Consider the following 27,779-nt stretch of genomic DNA (forward strand, 5'->3'; position numbering starts at 1 on the left):
AGGTGAGGTGTTGAAACTAGCACATGATAATCCACTGTCTGGTCACCTGGGGATTAACAAGACTTTTGATCGTATCTTGCGGTACTTTTTCTGGCCAGGCCTAAAGGGTGATGTGCGTCAACATTGCAAGACGTGTCATGTATGCCAGGTGGCTAAAAAGCAGTTCATCTCTCCATACCCACTTTATCCAATCCCTGTTATTGGTGAACCGTTCGAGCATGTGCAAATTGATTGTGTTGGGCCTTTGCCTCGCACTAAGAGTGGTAACAAATTCCTCTTAACTATAATGTGCACAGCGACTCGTTTTCCTGAGGCCATCCCGTTGCGTTCCATTACAGCCCCAGCTGTTGTTAAGGCCTTGGTCAAATTCTTCTCTATTTTCGGTTTACCTAGGGTGGCCCAGTCTGACCAGGGTTCAAACTTCATGTCACGGGTTTTTGCGCAGGTCATGAAGCAACTTAACATAACTCATGTGTGTTCGAGTGCTTATCACCCAGAAAGTCAGGGAGCCATCGAGCGTTTCCATAGGACATTAAAGTCTATGTTGCGTACCTACTGCTTTGAGTACGAAAAAGACTGGGATGACGGTGTTCATCTCCTCCTCTTTGCCGCTCGTGAGGTGGTACAAGAATCCCTCGGCTTTAGTCCCGCCGAACTGGTGTTTGCACACACAGTCAGAGGGCCCCTGAGGCTTTTGCAGGAGAAGTGGCTGGGCGACAGCAAACCTCAAAATCTGCTTGACTATGTGTCCAAATTCCGTTTCAAACTTCACCGTGCTTGTGAATTGGCTAAAGAAAACATGACCGTTGCCCAGGGAAAAATGAAAAGGTGGTTTGACAAGGATGCAAAAAGCAGGAGTTTTAGTCCCGGTGATAAAGTTCTGGTTTTGTTGCCCATTCCTGGCTCTGCTTTGCAGGCACGTTATGGTGGCCCTTATCTGGTCAAAAAGAAGGTTGGCGATCGAGACTACATCATTGACACCCCTGAACGTCGGCGACGGAGTAGGCTGTGTCATATTAATATGTTGAAGCCTTATTTTGACAGAGAGCCTCAGCCTGATTCCAACCCTTCTGATGGCACAGAGGTCAATGTGCCACCCGAGTTGTCAAGTGGAGATGGTGATCCTGACAAGGTAACTCTGGCACTGTCTAGCAATGCCAGTGTTCCTCCCTCTGAATCTCAGGACGACCAAGATGATATTGTAGGTATCTCCACTGATGTTACTCATGGACGACTTAGAAATTCAGAAATGCTTGCTAAACTTCATGATTGTCTTCCAAATTTGGTTCAGTCTCAACGTGAGGATGTGATCAGCTTAATTGGCTCTAATGCAACTCTCTTTTCAGACGTGCCGACCCGTACGCATGTGTTGCAGCATGACATTGATGTTGGTAATTCCCCGCCAATTAAACAACACGCATATCGCGTTAATCCCGAAAAAAGGCTTCGTCTCCAAAAGCAGGTGAACTATATGCTGGAAAATGGCATAGCTGTACCTAGCACAAGTGCTTGGAGTTCACCCTGCCTTTTGGCTGCAAAGTCTGATGGCTCGGATCGCTTTTGCACCGATTATCGAAAGGTGAACGGGGTCACAAAACCTGACTGTTATCCTCTGCCTAGGATAGATGACTGTGTTGATAAAGTTGGTTGTGCCAAATATGTCACTAAACTCGATCTACTAAAAGGATATTGGCAGGTGCCGTTAACACCTAGGGCTCAAGCTATATCTGCCTTTGTGACCCCTGACGCTTTTCTAGAGTACACTGTAATGCCGTTTGGTGTTCGAAACGCTCCAGCAACGTTCCAGCGTTTGGTCAACACAGTTTTGTCGGGTTTATCGGGCTGCGAGGCTTATTTGGATGACATTTGCATTTATTCCACAACGTGGGACGAACACATCCAACAACTTCATGAAGTATTTGGCAGGTTGAGTGAGGCCAATCTCACTTTAAATCTTGCCAAATGTGAGTTCGGGCAGGCTACAGTGACATACCTCGGCAAAATTGTGGGTCGGGGTCAAGTTAAGCCTGTCCATTCTAAAGTGGAAGCCATCCTCTCGTTTCCTCATCCTGTCACTCGCCGTGGTCTAATGCGGTTTCTAGGAATGGCAGGATATTATCGAAGTTTCTGCAAAAACTTTTCTGCCGTTGCAGCCCCGTTAACCGACTTGTTGAGCCCGAAAGTTCGCTACAAATGGTCTCCGAGCTGTCAGCATTCTTTTGATTGTATTAAAGCCTTGCTAACTAATGCTCCAGTTCTTGCTGCACCGGCGTTCGAGCGGCCATTTAAACTCGCTGTGGATGCATGTGATGCGGGGGCGGGTGCGGTCCTACTTCAAGATGGGGATGATGGGATTGAGCACCCGGTCTCGTACTACTCAAAAAAATTCAATCGGCATCAACGTGTGTATTCCACAGTGGAAAAAGAAGCGCTAGCGCTTATTTTGGCCCTAAAGCATTTCGAGGTTTATGTGGGTTCCTCCAGTGAGCCTACCCTCGTCTTTACTGATCACAACCCTCTCGTTTTCCTGAACCAGATGCGGAACACAAATCGAAGGTTAATGAGGTGGTCTATTTTCATGCAGTATTTCAATGTGGAGATCAGGCATATCCGTGGCAAGGATAATGTCCTGGCCGACACATTGTCACGCTCTTTTTCTGATGAGTGAATCACCTCACGTTGCACTCCCGGTATTCACCATCATATGGTGGGGGTGTTGCGTGTGGCCATGACATCACTCACACACACACACACTCAAGTCATTCAATCATTGTCTGTGCCTAATCTTGTCTCTCCTCCCCACTCAGACTGACACACCCAGGCTGGCACACCTGCAGCAGATTCCCCAATCACCCTCTGCTATAAAAGCCATGCCAGCTCAGTGTGAAGGCAGACACAGACCCAGCAACAGCTCAGTCCCATTCCACGCCAATACTTTGCAGTTAAACTTAATTTAGTTTAGTTTGGCCTGGGGATGGCCGGCAGTTATAGTTTTCGTTCTTATTAGTTATTTGGTTTTAGTTAGGGGAGGGGGGAAACGGCTTCGACGTCCCTATAGGGGGTGGCCTGGGCCCCCCTCATTCTCCTGTTTTGGCCGGCATCTCCAGGTCTCCTTTGTTCCTCCTGAGTTGGTAAAGTAACATGTGTTTTGTTTGATCATTTGTTTGTTGATTTAATACTTCTGTGGGAAGTGGTTAATAAAAACCGTTTAAACTTGTCCACTTTTGTGATGTCTGTCCTTATGTTGGGGTCTCCAGTTTGAGCCACTTGTATTATACATACTTTGTTTGGAGACCGCAACAACATGTTGGAACCACCTAAAGAGAGAGGACAGAGACCGATAATTTAGAGTCAATTGGATTATGATACAAAATAACCAATAAGTACCATGACATTCCATTGGCATCTTGGATATATCTCCACTTTTTGTTTAACTATATATTCCTTATCATCATATCTAAATCATAATATCTATTCTATATCACTGCTGATTCAGGGACTACAAAGATTATGAAAGAGACATTTTGAATCCACAGTTAGTGATTAATTTGCTCAAGTATCCTCACATTGAATCTAATAAAATGCCATAAATATCTATTAGCATTTTGACTTACAGAATATGCTATAAAGACATCTATGGTATATATTTACTATAGGTGACTCAGACCATACTAATACAAGTGTATTTTTTCTCATTTGGTCATTTCTCCTTACCTGTACATGTCCTTGAAGAGCGATGGTATGGTTCAAAGCGGTGCTTTTTCAGACCTCCTACTTTGAGTTTTAATCCTTTGCTCTCCGGTTGTCTCCTGGTCATTAATGTAGGCATGGTGTGTTCGTTGAGTCCTAGATCTTTCTCCTGCTGCTTTCTCTAGATTCAGATGATCTGCTCTGAAGAGTAGACTGACCCCAACCTAGTATATATGCAGTCTAGTCAGGGTACTTAGGGTCCTCTCTGACCAATCAGGTAACCCCTTTACCAAGGTGTGAGTTTCTGGTGGGGGGAGTGGGGGGGGGGGGGGTATTTGGCCCCATGTTACAAATGGGCCTACTTGATAACATCCCCAGTCTCCAAGTTGGCAAACTAAATTCACATATGAAAAATATAAGGGCATATGTAACTCTTTAAAAAATAAAACATCATGCTACAATTTCCATCATAAAGTAGCCATAGCTATGTTCCAACATTATAGGACACTTTATATAATGTCTAAAAACATTGGTGAGAGGGTATAAACTATAAAAAAGGGTATTCTTCTGAAGTGATGTGATTGATGTCCAGTCCAGAAGGGGCAGGCACTAGACTAGAATGTCTTTTGGAGGAAAGATACGAAAGATACTGTCTTTGACAGCTCGACTAAAACTAAAGATTTATTTTGTAACTAGTTAGACAAAACATCCAACACTACATGGTCTCGTGGAAGAACAGAGGGGACTATTAACCAATATTGTGACTTAGACTCATCATTGCGTCCATACAGAGAGAAGCCCTTTCATTGCAAATCACCAGAGAATTCACACTGGAGAAGCCATACCAAGACCATACAATGTGGCTAATGTAGAAAAGGTTTCAGAAAGTCCCTGTGTACTGTGTGGGAGGAGTTTTGCTCAGTGTCATGGAGACACACACATACATGCAGGAGTGAAAGCCTGGCTTGCACTGTACCGAGTGTAGAAAAAGCTTTAGTAGGCCTATAACTCCAGGTTATTTTAATCTCCATCAGAGAAGTCACACTGGAGAGAAACACTACAAATGCAAGAGTGCCATACATAAAATAAATATATTCACACAAGCATGATTAAACTCACGACAGGGTTGAATAGAGTTTCTCTCCACACATATTTGCATCTACTGCTGCCATGCACAGAAGATATTTCGAGAACCACCACAATTCTACTCATCCCCTTTCACTTTTTATATTTTTATTTTTCAGAAGAGAAGAAATGTAATGAAATATTAAATATTTAAAAAACAGGTCCACCTAAATAATGTTATGATCTATAGAAAACTCAGTGTAGTCGCTGTTATTAACAGTAGTGAGAATCATTTAGAGCTGAATATAGAATACAACAAATAGAGTAGTAGCGTGTAGACAATGTTGGCGATGTCAGTAGTTTCGTCAGTGTTCTTTCACAAGTCTGATTACTTGTTGCCCCACCCATGTATCACACCGTGTGATACATTGATTGGTCTTCTATGGCTTTACCATTCACATGAAATGCAGTCAAAGTGGTGCATACGGATGGTGTTCCATTGTCATTAAAACATAGTCATTGTCCTAGTTTTGTCTGAAAAGAACAGAGCCGCTTTAACATTCAATTGTCATTCAGTAGTGCATAATGATGGAGGATCATTCAATGCTATGCTCACTGTTTTGTCACTAGAAGGAGGTGTTTGACCATTGCTATGGCTTTACCATTCACATGAAATGCAGTCAAAGTGGTGCATACGGATGGTGTTCCATTGTCATTAAAACAGTCATTGTCCTAGTTTTGTCTGAAAATAACAGAGCCGCTTTAACATTCAATTGTCATTCAGTAGTGCATAATGATGGAGGATCATTCAATGCTATGCTCAATGTTTTGTCACTAGAAGGAGGTGTTTGACCATTGCTTGGTCTATAGTGGTGGTTCTCGAAATATATTCTGTGCATGGCAGCAGTAGAGGAAAATATGTGTGGAGAGAAACTATTCAACCCTGTATGTGTGTGTATCCATGACACACACATACGACCCCAAACATCATGAGGAAATACCTGGAAATCTGATCCCATCCCCAAAACCACCTTTAGTTCTTGTCTTTGGGAATAGTAAATAAGACCATGGCTGAGTATGATAATTTATATACTTTGGGGCTCAGGGTTCCCTGCTTATAACAATAAACTTAACCCTAACCCCTAAACCCTTTTTTATCTTTGAATGTACAGTATTTTTTAAGCAAACATTTTCACCTCAAATCTTTGCTTCTGGGGGGCCTTGGAACAACATAGGCCTACCATATTGAGACGGGGTAGAAACACTGGAGAGAAACACTACAAATGCAAGAGTGCCATACATAAAATAAATATATTCACACAAGCATGATTAAACTCACGACAGGGTTGAATAGAGTTTCTCTCCACACATATTTGCATCTACTGCTGCCATGCACAGAAGATATTTCGAGAACCACCACAATTCTACTCATCCCCTTTCACTTTTTATATTTTTATTTTTCAGAAGAGAAGAAATGTAATGAAATATTAAATATTTAAAAAACAGGTCCACCTAAATAATGTTATGATCTATAGAAAACTCAGTGTAGTCGCTGTTATTAACAGTAGTGAGAATCATTTAGAGCTGAATATAGAATACAACAAATAGAGTAGTAGCGTGTGGACAATGTTGGCGATGTCAGTAGTTTCGTCAGTGTTCTTTCACAAGTCTGATTACTTGTTGCCCCACCCATGTATCACACCGTGTGATACATGATAGTAGCCTACTTTTAAACAGAGAGAGAGAGAGAGATTTACCTGTACTATATTTGTACATGTACTTTGAGATTTTTCCTGTACTTTTAAACAGAGAGAGAGGGGGGGGGGGGGGGGTATGTGTCTAGTTATAGTGAGAGTGGAGGGGGCCCAAGGGGGGTCATCAGCCTCTTTTGTTTGAGTGTGCTGGGTCGTTACTACAACAAGAACAACAACAACAGATCAACTGTAGGAATGTAACCATTTATTTGAGAGAAATAATATATACAGATGCCACTTTAAAAAATAGTTGAACAAAAAAAATGCTTCTTCAATACTAGAAGAAAAAAAGTTGAACAAAAATATATATACACAACGCTACTTCAATACTAGCAGCAAAAAAAATTGCAGGTAGGCCTACCATGACATGCAACATAAACATGAGTGCATATGGCTAGTAGTAGTAGACTAGTATGAAAGTCTGTGAAAGATTCCACGTAAATTGCACGCTGCCTTCATGATTTGAGTCATTTTCAGGGGTGTGACATTAGTTTCAATGGGTTGTGATTAAGCTTTCATTCAAAGTAATTTTAATGCAAAATAATGAAGAAACCCTGCAAGGACTGTCTACCTATAGTATGAAATCAATCAATGTAGAGATATAACTGGAAAATATCAAAATGTATATAAAAAAAGAACATACACAACACATATTTCAACCATGTTTACAACTTAAAACATATATCAATAGAACAATTATTTACAAAATGTATTGTGCTAATTTCTTCTCTCAGTTGGAATGCATGCAGCCAATGATGTGAACGTAACACAATGTCTAAAATGTCTAATATACATAATGTGCATGGGAATAATAAATAAAATTGGAAATGCTTATTTTGCAAGTAGTCAAACATTTCCAGCAGCAGTCTCTTAACAGACATAAGTGACAGTACCATGCAGTGCAACAGCAGTGGAGTGTAATCTATGCATTGAGTCTGTTGTGCGTTCTTGCAAAAGAAGCATTTACAATTTTATTTCACACAAAAAAAAACACCACCTCAAGATCCCACACTATTTGTGGACTTGCTACGAGGTGGTTTGGTGGGACTCAATCTGAGAACCCATCATGAAAAAAATAAAATAAAAACAGCATCCTCTTTTCCGTTGAATTCAACCGTCTGTCTCGAGAGAGAGACTAGGTGGGACTTGGCTTGGTGGTGATGAAGGGATGGTTCAACACCTGCTCAGGTGTTATCCTCTCCTCTGGATCCAGGTGAAGCATCCGTTTCAACAGGTCCATGAAGACGTCACAAGACGTTTCGTCGGCATCGTCAAAGTCGAACACCTCTTCCAGTGAGCTCTCATCATCATCATCATCCTCATCCTCATCCTCATCCTCGTCTTCGTCCTCTTCTCTTCTCTCTCCTCTCCTCTTCTCTCCCCCTACGTAATACTCCTCTGGTTTCTATATCAAAACAAAACAAAAACAAAAGTTAGTTTCAGTGATTTGAATTAATATGAGCAAGGATACTTGAATATAAGAGAGGAAGTTATTACACCAAGTGTGTGTGTGTGTGTGTGTGTGTGTGTGTGTGTGTGTGTGTGTGTGGGGGGGGGGGGTACCTTAAATCTCCACATATTGTTCTCTGGGATGAAATAGTTGCATGTCTTTAGTCCGGTATCCAAGAGAGATTGTGCTGGCATACCAAGCATCGAGAAGATGGATTGAAGCTGCAGAAAGAAAAAAAACAGAGGATATTCAACAATTCAGTCTTAAGTAAACTCCCAGCTCATAAGAAGAATGTGTAACTACAGTGTTTGTTCAGAATAGAGTCTGAAAGCATTCTGTTTTAAATGTGCAGTTCATCAATAGATTACTCACCACATCGTATTGGGTGTCCCCGCTGATTAAATCCTCGCTCAGCATCATGTTAGCCATGACACAGCCCAGTGACCACATGTCAAGGGCCTCTGTGAGTGGGAGGCCCAGGAATACTTCTGGTGCTCTGTGGGTTGTAAAAGAAAATAAAGTTTTATAGCAATGCAATAACTATCTTGTCAAATGCAGTCATTAAATGTTTGCTTTCAGTAAAACACATTCATTTAAGACATTGTCCAAGAGTAGAACTCACCTGTACGCCAGATTGGGCTCGATGGCCCGTCGCTTGGTCTCAGAGACAGGAACGGCCAGACCAAAGTCAATGAGTTTCACTCTGAGGGCTTGTTCTCGTTGGTTCACCAGCATGATGTTCTCCAATTTGATGTCTGCATGGATCAGACCGATTCCCTTCAGTGCCTGGAGTGTAATGGCAAGCTGCAAGACAAGAATAAAGAGCATGATTAGTAGGTGCACTGCAGCAAAGGAGTTGTGAAGTCTAACTCAATATTGTTGTCATCACTTCTCATTTCAAACTCATACCTGCTGGACGATGGGTCTCATCTCCGTCATGGACAGACGAGAATCTCTTCCGTTCAAGAATTCCGTGATATCGACATCCAGAGACTCAAACACAATGCATCTCAATCCGTTGTGGACAAAGCTGTCGTGAAATCTCACTATTCCACACGTGTCAGGGTCCAGGACTCTCAGCTTTTGCAACATGGCCATCTGGGAATACAAGAAGACAGATTTAGACACGGCGTCATATAACAAATGATGCACACACACATTTTTTTTCTCCAAAGCAATGCCTTACCTCGTGTTCTGCCACTTCGTCGTAATTCTTGCGTTTCTTTATTATCTTGATGGCCACCATGTCACATGTACGCGTGTTGATGGCTTTGGCCACCATCCCGTAGCCCCCTTCCGCCATGAAGCTTGTGACGATGTACTGGCCTCCATCCAGCATGTCCTGCTCGGCTATGCAACTCTCTGAATCCAACCCTGGACCATCAGAGTGTTGGGAGGAGGAGCTGGTGGTCACTTTGGTCAGTGGCGTGGTTGGGGAATTAGGGACATCTGAGCAGGACGCGATGGCGTGTTGTTGGGGGGCGGACGTGGTCAGGATGTCGACGTAAGCCGCCGGGGAAGGGACGATGACAAAATTGAACATTATGACGGTGCCCCACTCTGTGTCAAAGTGCATGGGGGAGTTGGTGGTCATGATGTCAATGTAGACCGCTGGCAACGGGACATCTTCAGAGATGAACACCACGTCAGGTTCAGAGCTGGACATGTTGGAGTGTCGTATGGCTTTGTCCATGGAACCACCTAAAGAGAGAGGACAGAGACCGATAATTTAGAGTCAATTGGATTATGATACAAAATAACCAATAAGTACCATGACATTCCATTGGCATCTTGGATATATCTCCACTTTTTGTTTAACTATATATTCCTTATCATCATATCTAAATCATAATATCTATTCTATATCACTGCTGATTCAGGGACTACAAAGATTATGAAAGAGACATTTTGAATCCACAGTTAGTGATTAATTTGCTCAAGTATCCTCACATTGAATCTAATAAAATGCCATAAATATCTATTAGCATTTTGACTTACAGAATATGCTATAAAGACATCTATGGTATATATTTACTATAGGTGACTCAGACCATACTAATACAAGTGTATTTTTTCTCATTTGGTCATTTCTCCTTACCTGTACATGTCCTTGAAGAGCGATGGTATGGTTCAAAGCGGTGCTTTTTCAGACCTCCTACTTTGAGTTTTAATCCTTTGCTCTCCGGTTGTCTCCTGGTCATTAATGTAGGCATGGTGTGTTCGTTGAGTCCTAGATCTTTCTCCTGCTGCTTTCTCTAGATTCAGATGATCTGCTCTGAAGAGTAGACTGACCCCAACCTAGTATATATGCAGTCTAGTCAGGGTACTTAGGGTCCTCTCTGACCAATCAGGTAACCCCTTTGAGTTTCTGGTGGGGGGAGTGGGGGGGGGTATTTGGCCCCATGTTACAAATGGGCCTACTTGATAACATCCCCAGTCTCCAAGTTGGCAAACTAAATTCACATATGAAAAATATAAGGGCATATGTAACTCTTTAAAAAATAAAACATCATGCTACAATTTCCATCATAAAGTAGCCATAGCTATGTTCCAACATTATAGGACACTTTATATAATGTCTAAAAACATTGGTGAGAGGGTATAAACTATAAAAAAGGGTATTCTTCTGAAGTGATGTGATTGATGTCCAGTCCAGAAGGGGCAGGCACTAGACTAGAATGTCTTTTGGAGGAAAGATACGAAAGATACTGTCTTTGACAGCTCGACTAAAACTAAAGATTTATTTTGTAACTAGTTAGACAAAACATCCAACACTACATGGTCTCGTGGAAGAACAGAGGGGACTATTAACCAATATTGTGACTTAGACTCATCATTGCGTCCATACAGAGAGAAGCCCTTTCATTGCAAATCACCAGAGAATTCACACTGGAGAAGCCATACCAAGACCATACAATGTGGCTAATGTAGAAAAGGTTTCAGAAAGTCCCTGTGTACTGTGTGGGAGGAGTTTTGCTCAGTGTCATGGAGACACACACATACATGCAGGAGTGAAAGCCTGGCTTGCACTGTACCGAGTGTAGAAAAAGCTTTAGTAGGCCTATAACTCCAGGTTATTTTAATCTCCATCAGAGAAGTCACACTGGAGAGAAACACTACAAATGCAAGAGTGCCATACATAAAATAAATATATTCACACAAGCATGATTAAACTCACGACAGGGTTGAATAGAGTTTCTCTCCACACATATTTGCATCTACTGCTGCCATGCACAGAAGATATTTCGAGAACCACCACAATTCTACTCATCCCCTTTCACTTTTTATATTTTTATTTTTCAGAAGAGAAGAAATGTAATGAAATATTAAATATTTAAAAAACAGGTCCACCTAAATAATGTTATGATCTATAGAAAACTCAGTGTAGTCGCTGTTATTAACAGTAGTGAGAATCATTTAGAGCTGAATATAGAATACAACAAATAGAGTAGTAGCGTGTAGACAATGTTGGCGATGTCAGTAGTTTCGTCAGTGTTCTTTCACAAGTCTGATTACTTGTTGCCCCACCCATGTATCACACCGTGTGATACATTGATTGGTCTTCTATGGCTTTACCATTCACATGAAATGCAGTCAAAGTGGTGCATACGGATGGTGTTCCATTGTCATTAAAACATAGTCATTGTCCTAGTTTTGTCTGAAAAGAACAGAGCCGCTTTAACATTCAATTGTCATTCAGTAGTGCATAATGATGGAGGATCATTCAATGCTATGCTCACTGTTTTGTCACTAGAAGGAGGTGTTTGACCATTGCTATGGCTTTACCATTCACATGAAATGCAGTCAAAGTGGTGCATACGGATGGTGTTCCATTGTCATTAAAACAGTCATTGTCCTAGTTTTGTCTGAAAATAACAGAGCCGCTTTAACATTCAATTGTCATTCAGTAGTGCATAATGATGGAGGATCATTCAATGCTATGCTCAATGTTTTGTCACTAGAAGGAGGTGTTTGACCATTGCTTGGTCTATAGTGGTGGTTCTCGAAATATATTCTGTGCATGGCAGCAGTGGAGGAAAATATGTGTGGAGAGAAACTATTCAACCCTGTATGTGTGTGTATCCATGACACACACATACGACCCCAAACATCATGAGGAAATACCTGGAAATCTGATCCCATCCCCAAAACCACCTTTAGTTCTTGTCTTTGGGAATAGTAAATAAGACCATGGCTGAGTATGATAATTTATATACTTTGGGGCTCAGGGTTCCCTGCTTATAACAATAAACTTAACCCTAACCCCTAAACCCTTTTTTATCTTTGAATGTACAGTATTTTTTAAGCAAACATTTTCACCTCAAATCTTTGCTTCTGGGGGGCCTTGGAACAACATAGGCCTACCATATTGAGACGGGGTAGAAACACTGGAGAGAAACACTACAAATGCAAGAGTGCCATACATAAAATAAATATATTCACACAAGCATGATTAAACTCACGACAGGGTTGAATAGAGTTTCTCTCCACACATATTTGCATCTACTGCTGCCATGCACAGAAGATATTTCGAGAACCACCACAATTCTACTCATCCCCTTTCACTTTTTATATTTTTATTTTTCAGAAGAGAAGAAATGTAATGAAATATTAAATATTTAAAAAACAGGTCCACCTAAATAATGTTATGATCTATAGAAAACTCAGTGTAGTCGCTGTTAACAGTAGTGAGAATCATTTAGAGCTGAATATAGAATACAACAAATAGAGTAGTAGCGTGTGGACAATGTTGGCGATGTCAGTAGTTTCGTCAGTGTTCTTTCACAAGTCTGATTACTTGTTGCCCCACCCATGTATCACACCGTGTGATACATGATAGTAGCCTACTTTTAAACAGAGAGAGAGAGAGAGAGATTTACCTGTACTATATTTGTACATGTACTTTGAGATTTTTCCTGTACTTTTAAACAGAGAGAGAGGGGGGGGGGGGGGGGGTATGTGTCTAGTTATAGTGAGAGTGGAGGGGGCCCAAGGGGGGTCATCAGCCTCTTTTGTTTGAGTGTGCTGGGTCGTTACTACAACAAGAACAACAACAACAGATCAACTGTAGGAATGTAACCATTTATTTGAGAGAAATAATATATACAGATGCCACTTTAAAAAATAGTTGAACAAAAAAAATGCTTCTTCAATACTAGAAGAAAAAAAGTTGAACAAAAATATATATACACAACGCTACTTCAATACTAGCAGCAAAAAAAATTGCAGGTAGGCCTACCATGACATGCAACATAAACATGAGTGCATATGGCTAGTAGTAGTAGACTAGTATGAAAGTCTGTGAAAGATTCCACGTAAATTGCACGCTGCCTTCATGATTTGAGTCATTTTCAGGGGTGTGACATTAGTTTCAATGGGTTGTGATTAAGCTTTCATTCAAAGTAATTTTAATGCAAAATAATGAAGAAACCCTGCAAGGACTGTCTACCTATAGTATGAAATCAATCAATGTAGAGATATAACTGGAAAATATCAAAATGTATATCAAAAAAGAACATACACAACACATATTTCAACCATGTTTACAACTTAAAACATATATCAATAGAACAATTATTTACAAAATGTATTGTGCTAATTTCTTCTCTCAGTTGGAATGCATGCAGCCAATGATGTGAACGTAACACAATGTCTAAAATGTCTAATATACATAATGTGCATGGGAATAATAAATAAAATTGGAAATGCTTATTTTGCAAGTAGTCAAACATTTCCAGCAGCAGTCTCTTAACAGACATAAGTGACAGTACCATGCAGTGCAACAGCAGTGGAGTGTAATCTATGCATTGAGTCTGTTGTGCGTTCTTGCAAAAGAAGCATTTACAATTTTATTTCACACAAAAAAAAACACCACCTCAAGATCCCACACTATTTGTGGACTTGCTACGAGGTGGTTTGGTGGGACTCAATCTGAGAACCCATCATGAAAAAAATAAAATAAAAACAGCATCCTCTTTTCCGTTGAATTCAACCGTCTGTCTCGAGAGAGAGACTAGGTGGGACTTGGCTTGGTGGTGATGAAGGGATGGTTCAACACCTGCTCAGGTGTTATCCTCTCCTCTGGATCCAGGTGAAGCATCCGTTTCAACAGGTCCATGAAGACGTCACAAGACGTTTCGTCGGCATCGTCAAAGTCGAACACCTCTTCCAGTGAGCTCTCATCATCATCATCATCCTCATCCTCATCCTCGTCTTCGTCCTCTTCTCTCTCCTCTCCTCTTCTCTCCCCCTACGTAATACTCCTCTGGTTTCTATATCAAAACAAAACAAAAACAAAAGTTAGTTTCAGTGATTTGAATTAATATGAGCAAGGATACTTGAATATAAGAGAGGAAGTTATTACACCAAGTGTGTGTGTGTGTGTGTGTGTGTGTGTGTGTGTGTGTGTGTGTGTGTGTGTGTGTGTGTGTGTGTGTGTGTGTGTGTGGGGGGGGGGGGGGGGTACCTTAAATCTCCACATATTGTTCTCTGGGATGAAATAGTTGCATGTCTTTAGTCCGGTATCCAAGAGAGATTGTGCTGGCATACCAAGCATCGAGAAGATGGATTGAAGCTGCAGAAAGAAAAAAAACAGAGGATATTCAACAATTCAGTCTTAAGTAAACTCCCAGCTCATAAGAAGAATGTGTAACTACAGTGTTTGTTCAGAATAGAGTCTGAAAGCATTCTGTTTTAAATGTGCAGTTCATCAATAGATTACTCACCACATCGTATTGGGTGTCCCCGCTGATTAAATCCTCGCTCAGCATCATGTTAGCCATGACACAGCCCAGTGACCACATGTCAAGGGCCTCTGTGAGTGGGAGGCCCAGGAATACTTCTGGTGCTCTGTGGGTTGTAAAAGAAAATAAAGTTTTATAGCAATGCAATAACTATCTTGTCAAATGCAGTCATTACATGTTTGCTTTCAGTAAAACACATTAATTTAAGACATTGTCCAAGAGTAGAACTCACCTGTACGCCAGATTGGGCTCGATGGCCCGTCGCTTGGTCTCAGAGACAGGAACGGCCAGACCAAAGTCAATGAGTTTCACTCTGAGGGCTTGTTCTCGTTGGTTCACCAGCATGATGTTCTCCAATTTGATGTCTGCATGGATCAGACCGATTCCCTTCAGTGCCTGGAGTGTAATGGCAAGCTGCAAGACAAGAATAAAGAGCATGATTAGTAGGTGCACTGCAGCAAAGGAGTTGTGAAGTCTAACTCAATATTGTTGTCATCACTTCTCATTTCAAACTCATACCTGCTGGACGATGGGTCTCATCTCCGTCATGGACAGACGAGAATCTCTTCCGTTCAAGAATTCCGTGATATCGAGAGACTCAAACACAATGCATCTCAATCCGTTGTGGACAAAGCTGTCGTGAAATCTCACTATTCCACACGTGTCAGGGTCCAGGACTCTCAGCTTTTGCAACATGGCCATCTGGGAATACAAGAAGACAGATTTAGACACGGCGTCATATAACAAATGATGCACACACACATTTTTTTTCTCCAAAGCAATGCCTTACCTCGTGTTCTGCCACTTCGTCGTAATTCTTGCGTTTCTTTATTATCTTGATGGCCACCATGTCACATGTACGCGTGTTGATGGCTTTGGCCACCATCCCGTAGCCCCCTTCCGCCATGAAGCTTGTGACGATGTACTGGCCTCCATCCAGCATGTCCTGCTCGGCTATGCAACTCTCTGAATCCAACCCTGGACCATCAGAGTGTTGGGAGGAGGAGCTGGTGGTCACTTTGGTCAGTGGCGTGGTTGGGGAATTAGGGACATCTGAGCAGGACACGATGGCGTGTTGTTGGGGGGCGGACGTGGTCAGGATGTCGACGTAAGCCGCCGGGGAAGGGACGATGACAAAATTGAACATTATGACGGTGCCCCACTCTGTGTCAAAGTGCATGGGGGAGTTGGTGGTCATGATGTCAATGTAGACCGCTGGCAACGGGACATCTTCAGAGATGAACACCACGTCTGGTTCAGAGCTGGACATGTTGGAGTGTCGTATGGCTTTGTCCATGGAACCACCTAAAGAGAGAGGACAGAGACCGATAATTTAGAGTCAATTGGATTATGATACAAAATAACCAATAAGTACCATGACATTCCATTGGCATCTTGGATATATCTCCACTTTTTGTTTAACTATATATTCCTTATCATCATATCTAAATCATAATATCTATTCTATATCACTGCTGATTCAGGGACTACAAAGATTATGAAAGAGACATTTTGAATCCACAGTTAGTGATTAATTTGCTCAAGTATCCTCACATTGAATCTAATAAAATGCCATAAATATCTATTAGCATTTTGACTTACAGAATATGCTATAAAGACATCTATGGTATATATTTACTATAGGTGACTCAGACCATACTAATACAAGTGTATTTTTTCTCATTTGGTAATTTCTCCTTACCTGTACATGTCCTTGAAGAGCGATGGTATGGTTCAAAGCGGTGCTTTTTCAGACCTCCTACTTTGAGTTTTAATCCTTTGCTCTCCGGTTGTCTCCTGGTCATTAATGTAGGCATGGTGTGTTCGTTGAGTCCTAGATCTTTCTCCTGCTGCTTTCTCTAGATTCAGATGATCTGCTCTGAAGAGTAGACTGACCCCAACCTAGTATATATGCAGTCTAGTCAGGGTACTTAGGGTCCTCTCTGACCAATCAGGTAACCCCTTTACCAAGGTGTGAGTTTCTGGTGGGGGGAGTGGGGGGGGGGGGGTATTTGGCCCCATGTTACAAATGGGCCTACTTGATAACATCCCCAGTCTCCAAGTTGGCAAACTAAATTCACATATGAAAAATATAAGGGCATATGTAACTCTTTAAAAAATAAAACATCATGCTACAATTTCCATCATAAAGTAGCCATAGCTATGTTCCAACATTATAGGACACTTTATATAATGTCTAAAAACATTGGTGAGAGGGTATAAACTATAAAAAAGGGTATTCTTCTGAAGTGATGTGATTGATGTCCAGTCCAGAAGGGGCAGGCACTAGACTAGAATGTCTTTTGGAGGAAAGATACGAAAGATACTGTCTTTGACAGCTCGACTAAAACTAAAGATTTATTTTGTAACTAGTTAGACAAAACATCCAACACTACATGGTCTCGTGGAAGAACAGAGGGGACTATTAACCAATATTGTGACTTAGACTCATCATTGCGTCCATACAGAGAGAAGCCCTTTCATTGCAAATCACCAGAGAATTCACACTGGAGAAGCCATACCAAGACCATACAATGTGGCTAATGTAGAAAAGGTTTCAGAAAGTCCCTGTGTACTGTGTGGGAGGAGTTTTGCTCAGTGTCATGGAGACACACACATACATGCAGGAGTGAAAGCCTGGCTTGCACTGTACCGAGTGTAGAAAAAGCTTTAGTAGGCCTATAACTCCAGGTTATTTTAATCTCCATCAGAGAAGTCACACTGGAGAGAAACACTACAAATGCAAGAGTGCCATACATAAAATAAATATATTCACACAAGCATGATTAAACTCACGACAGGGTTGAATAGAGTTTCTCTCCACACATATTTGCATCTACTGCTGCCATGCACAGAAGATATTTCGAGAACCACCACAATTCTACTCATCCCCTTTCACTTTTTATATTTTTATTTTTCAGAAGAGAAGAAATGTAATGAAATATTAAATATTTAAAAAACAGGTCCACCTAAATAATGTTATGATCTATAGAAAACTCAGTGTAGTCGCTGTTATTAACAGTAGTGAGAATCATTTAGAGCTGAATATAGAATACAACAAATAGAGTAGTAGCGTGTAGACAATGTTGGCGATGTCAGTAGTTTCGTCAGTGTTCTTTCACAAGTCTGATTACTTGTTGCCCCACCCATGTATCACACCGTGTGATACATTGATTGGTCTTCTATGGCTTTACCATTCACATGAAATGCAGTCAAAGTGGTGCATACGGATGGTGTTCCATTGTCATTAAAACATAGTCATTGTCCTAGTTTTGTCTGAAAAGAACAGAGCCGCTTTAACATTCAATTGTCATTCAGTAGTGCATAATGATGGAGGATCATTCAATGCTATGCTCACTGTTTTGTCACTAGAAGGAGGTGTTTGACCATTGCTATGGCTTTACCATTCACATGAAATGCAGTCAAAGTGGTGCATACGGATGGTGTTCCATTGTCATTAAAACATAGTCATTGTCCTAGTTTTGTCTGAAAATAACAGAGCCGCTTTAACATTCAATTGTCATTCAGTAGTGCATAATGATGGAGGATCATTCAATGCTATGCTCAATGTTTTGTCACTAGAAGGAGGTGTTTGACCATTGCTTGGTCTATAGTGGTGGTTCTCGAAATATATTCTGTGCATGGCAGCAGTAGAGGAAAATATGTGTGGAGAGAAACTATTCAACCCTGTCGGGAGTTTAATCATGCTTGTGTGAATAGGCTAGATAGCATTTTATGTATGGCACTCTTGCATTTGTAGTGTTTCTCTCCAGTGTGACTTCTCTGATGGAGATTAAAGAACCTGGAGTTATAGGCCTACTAAAGCTTTTTTCTACACTCGGTACAGTGCAAGGCTTTCACTCCTGCATGTATGTGTGTGTCTCCATGTGTGTCTCCGTCAAGAAAAAGAAAAATCACCAGAGAATTCACACTGGAGATTGGAAGCCATACCAAGACCATACAATGTGGCTAATGTAGAAAAGGTTTCAGAAAGTCCCTGATTTTAGAGTAACACTACAGAATTCACACAGGAAAGAAATAATTCAACTGTGAACTGTGTGGGAGGAGTTTTACTCAGTGTCATGGATACACACACATACATGCAGGAGTGAAAGCCTTGCACTGTACCGAGTGTGGAAAAGGCCCATTGGAGAGAAACGCTACAAATGCAAGCAATGTGGAAAACGTTTTGATACAGTCAAACTGTTAAAGACACATTCTACACAATCATGTTCATTTTATTGAAAAAATAAAAAACGGGAATATAAAACAATGAATAACCTCCCAAAAGAACAGAGAGATGCTTTGATTGATTTGAAAAATGTGCATGTGATTGTCAAGCCCGCTGATAAAGGCAGCGCTATAGTCATTCAGAACCGGGTGGACTATCAAAATGAAATAAAAAGACAACTAGGAGATCTATCTTTCTATAAAAAGTTGCCATCCAGTCCTACAGCCCAGTTCAAAACAGAAATACATGGACAACTACAGCATTTTTTTGACAATCAGGAAATTGATAAAAATGTATTGGAGTTCATGAAAGTTGAATACCCTGACACCCCAGTCATGTACACTCTGCCCAAAATCCACAAACGCCTTGAATCGCCTCCAGGCAGACCCATTGTCTCCTCAATCGGGTCGCTCACAGAGAAAATCTCCACATATGTCGATCATTTTCTAAAACCACATGTCACTTCTCTCCCAGCCTATATAAGAGACTCCATGGACATTATTAACACCCTAAAGAATGTGGGGGAAATTGAAGAAGTTATCATGGTCACTTTGGATGTTGAGAGCTTATACACCTGTATACCACACACAGGGGGATTGCAAGCGCTCACCTATTATATGAACCGACGTGAAAACCCCTCACCCAGTACAAACTGCATCAGAGAGCTGGCCGAATTAGTTTTAACAAGGAATTTCTTTATGTTTGAGAATGACTATTATCTCCAAACACGTGGCACCGCAATGGGAAGCCGTATGGCCCCTAATTACGCAGGCCTCTATATGGGCCTCTTTGAACAAGATTCAGTCTTTGGGCCCAATAATCCCTTCCTAACCTACATAAAACTTTGGCGACGCTATGTGGATGACATCCTTTTATTATGGAGCGGCAGTGAACATGATCTAAAAATGTTTTTTGACTATATAAACTCCTGCAATGAATCACTGAAATTCACTATCACCTTTGACAAAAAGGAAATCAGTTTTCTGGACATACGCATCATACGCAACGGCAAAGGTTTCAAAACAGATGTTTATAGAAAACCCACAGACAGTAATGCCTTGCTCCGAGCTGATAGTTTCCATCCGCTACCGCTGAAACGCAGCCTTCCAATAAGCCAACATAGCCGCATGAGGAGACTCTGTAGTGAAGACGCAGATTACAAAACACAGGCAGATCTCCTAGATGCGCGCTTCAGAAGCAGAGGCTATCCAGATGAATGGCTAAAAAAGGCACGCGACAGATTCAGCGACTGCACACAAGAGGAAGTTCTTCAATCCAAACGGGATACCCCCTCAAGTAACGGTCCTCTATGCATTGTGCAATACTCAGCCCTGGGAAAAGAATTTGAATGTGCTATAAAGAAACATTGGTACATCATCAGCAGCGACCCCAAACTGGCCAATACTTTTAAAGAAATACCTAGGGTTGTTTACAAACGTCCTCCCAATATTAGGCAAACTGTTGTCAAATCAGATCTCACTCCTATCTCGCCAGAATCTAACTTTTTGACTCAAATCCCTGATGGTAATTATAAATGCGGCCGTTGCGCACAATGCAACTTCACCACTAAGAGCCACACTTTTACGCACCCACTCACGGGTAAAAACTATGACATCAAGGGCACTATAACATGCACAACCAAAAATGTTATATACTTGCTCAAATGTCCATGTGGTCTAGGGTATGTTGGCAAGACCAACAGGGCGTTAAAAACACGCATGAGCGAGCATAGAAGTAGCATTCGCAACCAAGATCCAAAAAGCCCGGTTGCAATGCATTTTGTGTCCGCTAAACATACTGTGGCCACTCTGAGATATCAGGGGATTGAACATGTAAAATGCCCCAGGCGAGGAGGGGATCTAAATAGACTATTGCTACAACGTGAATCCTTTTTGATTTACACTTTGAATACAATGTCCCCAAAGGGAATGAACGAGGACTTCCCCATCAGCCATTTTTTATAATTTCTTTATTGTACACTGTATATATTCGAATTGTTGCCTAAGTAATAATACCTGATTATGTGAATCACTATCCTAGATTCTAGAATAATCATGATGTCCTTTAGCTTATTCCACGGCTGTGGATTTGAGAAATGTGTAACACTATATTTAATGATATTTCATTAATTGATCTAATGACCATGTTGTGTTGGTTCCACCCACACTAGTAACGTGACCCATGGGTGTCTACTTAAGTGGGTGGATCACTGACATCTTGAGTTTGACCAGATGAAGAGCCTTGGCTCGAAACGTCGTCAATAAACTTATCCTTCGGAGCATATGAGTGTGCGGCTTCCTCTCTTTTCCTATGTTACTTTTTGAACCCAGCACCTCCATGAAGTGATGTGCGTATTTTACTATAGTTTCCATTTGTTATTTTATAAACATGTTTTTCCATTCCATTAAGATCATGGTGGATTTTGGCACTTTCTCTAAAGCATTAACATGAATTTTTACCTCCAAAATTGGCCTCAAGACAGTTGGTCCAAACCTCACCAAAGGACCCCTTAAATGGGAATTGAACCCATAATGTTGGCATTGTGGGCCAAGTGTCTTTACGGAGCATGCTACAAAGTGCTGTGTGGTTCTAACCATTACTATTTTTCTTTCTCAATGTAGAATTATATTATTACATTCATAGGCTATTTAAGTTTTACTTGTTAAGCTTTACTTGTTGACTGTTTACTTTACTTGTGAGCTGTTTATGATAGCTAGCTGCTGTATCAATCACTGCTAGATAAACTGGTAGTTAATTCACCTGAACATTTACTAAATATTTATATGAACAAACAATACAAACTATACATTAGGGGTACTTTTCAAGTTTATGATCAACTTTTCCTTCTTCTATAAATTGGTGTTCGCTTTGTCAACTATGCTACTATATCCTTGGGTGGCACCATGTGTGTTATTATCCTTGCATCTTTGACCTATAAATACAGCTTGACAGCTTTTCATATTGATGTGGAGATGATGGTAATAGAAGGGATTCTGAACTGATGAACATCATGAGGAAATACCTGGAAATCTGATCCCATCCCCAAAACCACCTTTAGTTCTTGTCTTTGGGAATAGTAAATAAGACCATGGCTGAGTATGATAATTTATATACTTTGGGGCTCAGGGTTCCCTGCTTATAACAATAAACTTAACCCTAACCCCTAAACCCTTTTTTTTTTTCAAATCTTTGAACATACAGTATTTTTTAAGTAAACATTTACACCTCAAATATTTGCTTCTGGGGGGCCTTTGAACAACATAGGCCTACCATATTGAGATGGGGTCCGTGACCAAATGAATATCATTTTGGGGGTCCTTGACATGAAAAGGTTTGAGAACAAGTGATATAAAGTGACATGAGTTGTTAAAAAAAAGCTTTTATTTGTTTTTGTTTTCCATTATATACATTGCCAAAATCTGAAAAATAGCCGAGTGTTGCAACCACGTGTTGCATTGCAACGTGTTCTGAGCTTGTAGATCTGCTATTTCTTTGCTATAGGGTCTTCGACAAAGACTAAAACTAAGGATTTTTTTGTGACTAGTGAGACATAACATCCAACACTACAGAGTCTCATGGAAGAACAGAGGGGACTATTAACCAATTGTGACTTATAGACTCATCATTGCGTCCATACAGAGAGAAGCCCGATACCACAATTTCTGTGTTAGACAATGATACCGAATACCGATACCAGTGTTGTGATCTCGTGTTTATAGCTATTTAGCTATATATATATATATATATCTCGTGTTGTGTTTATAGCAGACTCGTCACTCAAATGTGCACTTGCAGTTTGGGCAACTCGAACGCAAACTCCACATGCCCCAACATTTTATTTACCTGCCATAGTGTTAACCCCTTACCCCTGTGTCGGATCGTGGTTAGACTGGCCTATTCGCCGATACCGATATGACAAATAAGGGCAGATACGGATACAGTATCGGGACATCTCTAATTTTCAATTGTGGGGAAAGCGTCCGTCAAGAAAAATAAAAATCACCAGATAACTCACACTGGAGAAGCCATACTGCTCTGACCAATATGGAAAAGGTCATTCAGAGAAACACAGGATTCACACAGGAAATAAATAATTCAACTGTGTACTGTGTGGGATGAGTTTTACTCAGTGTCATGGATCCTCACACATACATGCAGGAGTGAAAGCCTTGCACTGTACCGAGTGTAGAAAAAGCTTTAGATGGCCAATAACTCCAGGTTCTTTTAATCTCCATCAGAGAAGTCACACTGGAGAGAAACACTACAAATGCAAGAGTAGAGTGCCATACATAAAATGCTATCTAGCCTATTCACACAAGCATGATTAAACTCACGACAGGGTTGAATAGAGTTTCTCTCCACACATATTTTCCTCTACTGCTGCCATGCACAGAAGATATTTCGAGAATCACCACTATAGACCAAGCAATGGTCAAACACCTCCTTCTAGTGACAAAACAGTGAGCATAGCATTTAATGATCCACCAGCATTATGCACTACTGAATGACAATTGAATGTTAAAGCGTAGATCAATTACTGACCGACTAGCCATCATCATTACATACACTCTGTTCTTTTCAGACAAAACTAGGAAAATGACTATGTTTTAATGACAATGGAACACCATCCGTATGCACCACTTTGACTGCATTACATGTGAATGGTAAATAGAAGACCAATCAATGTATCACACGGTGTGATACATGGGTGGGGCAACAAGTAATCAGACTAACTTGTGAAAGAACACTGGCGAAACTACTGACATAGCCAACATTGTCTACACTCTACTACTCTATTTGTTGTATTTTATATTCAGCTCATCTAAATGATTCTCACTACTGTTAATAACAGCGACTACACTGAGTTTTCTATAGATCATAACATTATTTAGGCATTGAGAGTGCATTGGGTGTTTAAGTTAAATAACTCCGAAACTACAAATAATTTCAAAGTAAAAAAGTTCCAGCATGTGTCTCTACAGTAAGCTGAATTATACAAAGTGTGAATGCTTTTTTGACGTGCAAATATCTGCCATTGAGCCCCACCGTAAGATTAACCTATTCTAAATAGGTCCTATTCCAAAGTCCCCCCCCCCCCCCCCCCCAGGTACATTATATATTTAAACTATTTTCAGCAATGGTACACTTATTTTTTCAGTGGGTAGATCTTGAGCTGGTCATTTTGAAAGTAGATCTCACGTCATAAATGTGTGGGCACCCCTGATTTAGGTGAACCTGTTTTTTAAATATTTAATATTTCATTACATTTCTTCTCTTCTGAAAAATAAAAATATAAAAAGTGAAAGGGGATGAGTAGAATTGTTTTAATTTCAATTAAGACACATTATTCGTTAGTGTTATTTATTAGGACTTACTTATATTATAGCGTTATTATTCATGTTCACACCAGAAAATGAAATGGATGTAGTGCTGACATTGTAAAGTGTAATGTGAATGTATTTCAGGGTGTTGGTGGATGTCATGTATTTATGTTTACCCACATTATTAGCTATTCACATTTCTTAAAGGACCACTTCACCACTTTTCAACCTATCCTCATATAATAGGTCCTCACTAATAATCATGATAAAATGGCACCATTCTTTTCTACTCGGTCTGTGTCTCATACGAGGGCTGTGGGCAGTTCAGAAACCCGTCCACCAGTGACATCATCGTCAGGCAGATTTTTTTTTAAAACATTTTTAGATTTGTATTATCGTGAGAACAACGGCTTCCATTTTCGCATTGCAACTTTTCAGGACTAGAAAGCCTGCAGTTTCTATTAGCTTGGATTCCCCATCGATGATGTCACGGGTCTCTGAACTGCCCACAGCCCTCCTATGAGACACAGACCGAGTAGAAAGAAATAGTGCCATTTTATCACGATTATTAGTGAGGACCTATTATATGAAGATAGGTTGAAAAGTAGTGAAGTGGTCCTTTAATAAAATATTCAAGCCTGCTAGCTTTTTAATATGCAATATGTATTTAATTATATATTTATCTTCCTAGATGGAAAGTCCCACAATTGTATGTTGTTGTGAAATGGATGGGAAAAATGTTTCCCTTATGTTGTATTTTAATTAGTTAGGCCTACATTAGTTTGCCTGAATGTAGTAAACATTTTTAGTAATGTATATTTATTACTTCCTGCTTAGGTCTACTTCACTTTTTAAAGTAGTGTTGAATACTGAACCTTGAGTGAGTTAGGTTGTGATTGGTGGACAGATGGTTCTATTGTTCTCCTCTTTGGCCAATCATTGCAAGCCTCCCCCTCAGGCTCTCTAGTATAAGAAGAGTGTATAGTTGTAATGTCTCCACAACTCCTCTCTCTGCAACTCCTCCAGATCATTTCGAACCAGAACTGACTGTGGACTCCAGACTTCAAGTGAAGATGAACAACAACAACAATTCTGCTCCTGGGGAGGGAGTGATGCTAGCAGACAGAATGGCTCGACAGGAAGAGGAGCTCACCTGTCCTGTTTGCTGCAACATCTTTAAACATCCTGTTATCCTGTCGTGTAGCCACAGCTTCTGCAGCGCCTGTCTGCAGCAATGGTGGACGGTGAAAATGAACAAGGACTGTCCTGTTTGCAGAACAAACACCTCCCAGGACGCACCTCCTGTCAACTTGGCCTTGAAGAACCTCTCTGAGAACTTCTTAGAGGAGAGAAGTCGCAGGTCTCTCAGAGATAATTCCAAAGTGAATACTCTATGTGATTACTTTGACTCACTTGAAATACTACCTGAGGTTAATACTTTGTGTGAGTACTTTAATGTACTACAAATACAAAGAGGAAACTTTGTGTGAGTAATTTAGTACTGCATATACTACAACACATAGTAATTAGTAGTGTGTTGTAGTAGTGTAGATCATTTGAATACTATATCAGTTTGTAACCACCTTTACACCTTGTTTGAGCTTGTATAGGTTTGCTATTTTTGATAGCATCCCTATTCCCCCAGAATAGGGATGGTGCTGGTGTTCAAGGTGTTAATTTAGTAAAAAATACTAAGGCAGGATTGAATCAATTAACAAAAAAATAAACACCACATAGACATCCATTGACATATGCATTACATGGCTTGTTAGTTAGTATTACAGTACACATGTCTGGGACACGTATACAAAAGGAGATTATATGATTATATGGCCAGGGAGTCATTTTTACTAAATCATTGGAACAGATTGAGCACCCCAACCTTTATGAACACATCTGTGAAGAAAGCTATTTTCAACTTGTATTATGACCTTCTGATGATACTGATATGACAATATGAGAATCAGTGTTTGTCCACATTCGTCAGGAATTAAAATGCCATATTCATTATATTAATGAATGAATATGCATGCACTAGTGGTGCAATTGCAACTCGTCTGTGTGTTAACGTGTGTTTGAACAGATTATCACATTATATTAATCATCATTTGTTTAGATCATCATAGAGTGCATTGCAAAGTGAAATATGTACTGTGTTATACCAGTCAACATTCCTATTTTTCTTCTTTTTCAAATAAAGGTTTGACAGCTACAGTTCCTTTGTGTTTTCATTACAGAGAGTACATCACATGATCACAACACATCTGTTTCAGCCACGGTTTCACCTCATTTAATTATGGGCATCTTGTACTGTGAACAATACAGTGTTTTAATGACAATGGAACACCATCCTTATGCACCACTTTGACCGCATTGCATGTGAATGGTAAAGCCATAGCAGACCAATCAATGTATCACACCCACCCAACAAGTAATCAGGCACTTGTGAGGCCTCATTCACACGTATCAAACGGATGTTCTTAGCTGTCTCTGATTAATGGCTGCACAATGCAATTCCAATGGGAGTCACATGGTTTGACCAAACATTTGTGTTTGATGAGGCTGCAATCAGCAATAAAACACAAATGTTTGGCCAAACCAAAAATATCGGACAGATCCGTCTTGAGCACATGACTATAGAGATACTGTGTAGTGATTTGCGGGATTTTTGGACAAAATCTGGAGGAGTAATATTAAAAGATGTGTTTTACAAAAGTCGACCTCCTGGTGGCGCTATAACAGGCCGTTCTGAAAAACTGATGGACGGAGTGCAAAACATACTCTATCCCCTCCCCATGCCTTCGGCCTGGTGGAGACAATAAGGGATAGATTGATACCACATGGGCCAAAGTAGCACTAATTCCAGAGACCTTCCCTGATCCACTGCTTACAACAGGTGACAGTCAGTCTGTGTCCTATGAGACAGACTGAGTAGAAAATAATTGTGCCATTTTATCATGATTATTATTATTGAGGATAGGTTGAAAAGTGAAGATTGAAGATAGGTTGAAAAGTGGTGAAGTGGTCCTTTACACATTGTGGTGCATTGAGCTTGTAGATCAGCTACAGTATGTTTGAATCAGAGTGTAGAGTAGGAGAGTAGCGACACGCTTTGATCTCGCCACAAAGCGGGTGCCTATGGGCTATAGTTCCAAACATTGCTCCTATGGCTGGAACTATCCCAAGGGGCCAGTGAGGCTATTCAACGTTGAAGCACTGGGCCCTAGTGGTATGAGGAGGGACTACAAGCGGACCCGTGGATTCATGACCGGGAAACCCAGTGCAGCTGGGCTTTAACATTGAGCGCTCGGTTGCACTTCCGCATTTGACCACCAAAATGTGGTGGTCAAATGCGGAAGTAGACGTTCTGAGACGGTACTTCCGGCAGTCTTCCGGGTGCTTCAAAACGCCACTGAGCAACTTCCACTGACATGAATAGCTGGGGGGGGGCGGAGCTTCACGCCAGTTCAGTATCTATCCTTTTATATACTCTATGAACTATCCCATTGAGATAAAACGAGCACT

Source organism: Electrona antarctica, assembly GCF_951216825.1.
Source record: "Electrona antarctica genome assembly, chromosome: 23".
In the NCBI taxonomy this organism is placed as follows: Eukaryota; Metazoa; Chordata; class Actinopteri; order Myctophiformes; family Myctophidae; genus Electrona; species Electrona antarctica.